This window comes from Schistocerca piceifrons, unplaced genomic scaffold (assembly GCF_021461385.2).
Source record: "Schistocerca piceifrons isolate TAMUIC-IGC-003096 unplaced genomic scaffold, iqSchPice1.1 HiC_scaffold_78, whole genome shotgun sequence".
In the NCBI taxonomy this organism is placed as follows: domain Eukaryota; kingdom Metazoa; phylum Arthropoda; class Insecta; order Orthoptera; family Acrididae; genus Schistocerca; species Schistocerca piceifrons.
In genome coordinates this window covers 10,001-15,000 of record NW_025729036.1, presented here as the reverse complement: position 1 = coordinate 15,000, position 5,000 = coordinate 10,001, and the positions used below count along the sequence as shown (strand labels likewise).

The window sequence follows — 5,000 nt, the reverse complement described above, 5'->3', positions numbered from 1 at the left end:
GTCTGACACAAGCATAGAATTGGAGCGCCGCCTCTAATAAGCCAAAGGTGCATCCTGACGTGACAAATCTCATCATGTCACAAGCATTCACTTACTATAATCACTATCAACGAACCTGCCGCCCCGCCCCCCCCCCCCCCCCCCACACCTTTCCTTACAACAACGTGTAACCTAACCTAACCCATGTTGTACCTTAACCTAACCCATGTTGTACCTTAACCTAACCCATGTTGTGCCTTAACCTAACCCATGTTGTGCCTTAACCTAACCCATGTTGTCCCCTAACCTAACCCAAGTTGTCCCCTAACCTAACCCATGTTGTCCCTTAACCTAACCCATGTTGTGCCTTAACCTAACCCATGTTGTGCCTTAACCTAACCCATGTTGTCCCCTAACCTAACCCATGTTGTCCCCTAACCTAACCCATGTTGTGCCTTAACCTAACCCATGTTGTCCCCTAACCTAACCCATGTTGTGCCTTAACCTAACCCATGTTGTCCCCTAACCTAACCCATGTTGTCCCCTAACCTAACCCATGTTGTCCCCTAACCTAACCCATGTTGTGCCTTAACCTAACCCATGTTGTGCCTTAACCTAACCCATGTTGTCCCCTAACCTAACCCAAGTTGTCCCCTAACCTAACCCATGTTGTCCCCTAACCTAACCCATGTTGTGCCTTAACCTAACCCATGTTGTGCCTTAACCTAACCCATGTTGTGCCTTAACCTAACCCATGTTGTCCCCTAACCTAACCCATGTTGTCCCCTAACCTAACCCATGTTGTGCCTTAACCTAACCCATGTTGTCCCCTAACCTAACCCATGTTGTGCCTTAACCTAACCCATGTTGTCCCCTAACCTAACCCATGTTGTCCCCTAACCTAACCCATGTTGTCCCCTAACCTAACCCATGTTGTGCCTTAACCTAACCCATGTTGTGCCTTAACCTAACCCATGTTGTCCCCTAACCTAACCCATGTTGTCCCCTAACCTAACCCATGTTGTCCCCTAACCTAACCCATGTTGTCCCCTAACCTAACCCATGTTGTCCCCTAACCTAACCCATGTTGTCCCCTAACCTAACCCATGTTGTCCCCTAACCTAACCCATGTTGTCCCCTAACCTAACCCATGTTGTCCCCTAACCTAACCCATGTTGTCCCCTAACCTAACCCATGTTGTGCCCTAACCTAACCCATGTTGTGCCCTAACCTAACCCATGTTGTGCCCTAACCTAACCCATGTTGTGCCTTAACCTAACCCATGTTGTGCCTTAACCTAACCCATGTTGTCCCCTAACCTAACCCAAGTTGTCCCCTAACCTAACCCATGTTGTCCCCTAACCTAACCCATGTTGTGCCTTAACCTAACCCATGTTGTGCCTTAACCTAACCCATGTTGTGCCTTAACCTAACCCATGTTGTCCCCTAACCTAACCCATGTTGTCCCCTAACCTAACCCATGTTGTGCCTTAACCTAACCCATGTTGTCCCCTAACCTAACCCATGTTGTGCCTTAACCTAACCCATGTTGTCCCCTAACCTAACCCATGTTGTCCCCTAACCTAACCCATGTTGTCCCCTAACCTAACCCATGTTGTGCCTTAACCTAACCCATGTTGTGCCTTAACCTAACCCATGTTGTGCCGTAACCTAACCCATGTTGTGCCTTAACCTAACCCATGTTGTGCCTTAACCTAACCCATGTTGTGCCTTAACCTAACCCATGTTGTGCCTTAACCTAACCCATGTTGTGCCTTAACCTAACCCACGTTGTCCCCTAACGTAACCCACGTTGTCCCCTAACGTAACCCACGTTGTCCCCTAACGTAACCCACGTTGTCCCCTAACGTAACCCACGTTGTCCCCTAACGTAACCCACGTTGTCCCCTAACGTAACCCACGTTGTCCCCTAACGTAACCCACGTTGTCGCCTATCGTAACCCACGTTGTCGCCTAAACCTGCTCTGTAATTGTTATACGACTCGTTCAATTAGTGTAGTGTTGCCCACCCGCAACCCTCGCAATATAGTTCGCTACTCGCACTGCCCGCTCCCCTGTGTATCGCTTCATGTTAAACACCTTGCAAGTCTTGCTGACTTTCCACATGCTCCTGCTGTACACTGTAATGTGGATGGCAGCAGGGCGTACATGCCGCCCCCCCCCCCCCCCCACCTCTCCCCACGTCCCCACCTTGCCCCCTGCCTTCGCAAGGTGGTTGGTGACAAGTTTGCATGTTCAATGCCCTTCGCATGCGACGTACGCAGGCTACGTTGTGGTGCGGCCTGTGTCAACTGTCCGCTGATGTCGTACGCGTGAACCACAATCTGTACTGCACATTCGTCCTTATGTACTGAATGATACATCGTGGCACATGTGTGACCGTACAACGACTGCGCCCAAAAACGGCGGACCATACAGTGCAAATATTGTGCACGCAGCTACGTGTCGTCTCCCTATGAGAGCTGGATTGCAGTGTGGTACGCCATAGAGACGTGTGGGAGGAACGGACGCCGTGGATGGCGATCAGCATGAGCTGTCTGTTGATGTATTCGGACCTAGTCGTCTCTCCTCACACACCGTGATGGCATGGTGCAGCGCGTTCCATATCTGCGACATGCTACAGAAGCCGGTTGACAGTCGTTCGAGCAATGGACATCGCATACGTACGGGGGCCACCTTCCACGTATTGTCTAGGCGTGCACATTTTGTTGCGTGTATGTGGGCAGACGTAGTGTGGCGTGACACCTGACACAGGCATGCAATAATGGTTGAAGTTGCAAATGGCGATGGACGCCTACGTTTTCTGGTGAAGTTACGCAAATGAAGAAATGGTAACCCGTTGTGGTGCGGTTGTTCTCGCTAGGGGTGAATCGGTGATGGCGACGATAGGTTGAGGTACTAACCGGTTGTTCCAGCGATACCCACCATGCCGACGAAACTGAACGGCATCTGGGTGTGAAGCGATACGCGGCGGTGGCTGGGTGGGACCGTCCCCGGCCGGTGAGGGGGCGCCTCCCGGCGTGCTGGCCGCGCGGTGCGTGGGCGCACGCGCTACAGCCGGCTGGTGGGGGCGGCCAGTGGCAGGCGCGCCGGCCGACGGACGCGGCAGGCGTCGCAGCTGCGCGCCGGCGCACCCTGCGCGCGGCGCCGTGCGGCCAAAGTAGGTCCTCGCGGGCCCGGTGCGAAGCGCGGTGGACATCTGCAGTGTGCTGGTCCGATTGAGGACTGTGTGCGTTGAGGATGCGCCGCCGCCCGGCGCTCGGCGCCGCGACGCCGTCTGCTGCTCGGTCGCCCCAGCGGTTCTCGCTGGTGGTTTGTATCGCAGCTGTGCGGATGTGTTGGCGTGTGCGCTGTGCTGGGAGAGTTCGCTTCGGCACCCAAGTGGGGCTTTTGTCCTTCTGTGGCGCTGGCGTTGGAGCTGCCGGTCACCGTAGGTGGCGCGTGTTGTCTCCCGCCGGCAATGCCACGACAGCACGCTCCCGGGCCTCTGTCGGCAGCGGCAAGCTCAGTTGGGAGCACGGGTGGTCGCACCGAAAGCGTCTACTCGCCTAACTCCGGGCGATTGCGCCTCTCTCGAACCCGACCAAGTACTTGGGACGGCGCTGCGCGCCGCCGGGACCTGAGAGGGTTTCGAGGTGTATTGTGCAGGGGAGCTCAGCCTCCTCCTGTTTGCAGAATGATTGAGCGGACGCTTGCGTGTTCGCGCGGGCCCCCGGGACACACTCCCGGGCGGCCGGCTGCTCAGCTCTAGTTGACGCAGCTCCCTGGTTGATCCTGCCAGTAGTCATATGCTTGTCTCAAAGATTAAGCCATGCATGTCTCAGTACAAGCCGCATTAAGGTGAAACCGCGAATGGCTCATTAAATCAGTTATGGTTCCTTAGATCGTACCCACGTTACTTGGATAACTGTGGTAATTCTAGAGCTAATACATGCAAACAGAGTCCCGACCAGAGATGGAAGGGACGCTTTTATTAGATCAAAACCAATCGGTCGGCTCGTCCGGTCCGTTTGCCTTGGTGACTCTGAATAACTTTGGGCTGATCGCACGGTCCTCGTACCGGCGACGCATCTTTCAAATGTCTGCCTTATCAACTGTCGATGGTAGGTTCTGCGCCTACCATGGTTGTAACGGGTAACGGGGAATCAGGGTTCGATTCCGGAGAGGGAGCCTGAGAAACGGCTACCACATCCAAGGAAGGCAGCAGGCGCGCAAATTACCCACTCCCGGCACGGGGAGGTAGTGACGAAAAATAACGATACGGGACTCATCCGAGGCCCCGTAATCGGAATGAGTACACTTTAAATCCTTTAACGAGTATCTATTGGAGGGCAAGTCTGGTGCCAGCAGCCGCGGTAATTCCAGCTCCAATAGCGTATATTAAAGTTGTTGCGGTTAAAAAGCTCGTAGTTGGATTTGTGTCCCACGCTGTTGGTTCACCGCCCGTCGGTGTTTAACTGGCATGTATCGTGGGACGTCCTGCCGGTGGGGCGAGCCGAAGGCGTGCGACCGCCCCGTGCGTGCTCGTGCGTCCCGAGGCGGACCCCGTTGAAATCCTACCAGGGTGCTCTTTATTGAGTGTCTCGGTGGGCCGGCACGTTTACTTTGAACAAATTAGAGTGCTTAAAGCAGGCAAGCCCGCCTGAATACTGTGTGCATGGAATAATGGAATAGGACCTCGGTTCTATTTTGTTGGTTTTCGGAACCCGAGGTAATGATTAATAGGGACAGGCGGGGGCATTCGTATTGCGACGTTAGAGGTGAAATTCTTGGATCGTCGCAAGACGAACAGAAGCGAAAGCATTTGCCAAGTATGTTTTCATTAATCAAGAACGAAAGTTAGAGGTTCGAAGGCGATCAGATACCGCCCTAGTTCTAACCATAAACGATGCCAGCCAGCGATCCGCCGCAGTTCCTCCGATGACTCGGCGGGCAGCCTCCGGGAAACCAAAGCTTTTGGGTTCCGGGGGAAGTATGGTTGCAAAGCTGAAACTTAAAGG

The 5,000-nt window shown here is 53.9% G+C and overlaps 1 non-coding gene across 1 annotated transcript in view; it reads left to right on the top strand.

Moving 5' to 3' along the window:
- The first annotated feature begins 3,761 nt into the window (after positions 1–3,761).
- LOC124770209 overlaps positions 3,762–5,000 on the top strand; it is a 1,909-nt gene continuing 670 nt past the window's right edge. Inside the window, exon 1 of the ribosomal RNA XR_007013082.1 lies at positions 3,762–5,000. This exon is cut by the window's right edge and continues 670 nt beyond it. This is a non-coding gene — a ribosomal RNA (small subunit ribosomal RNA).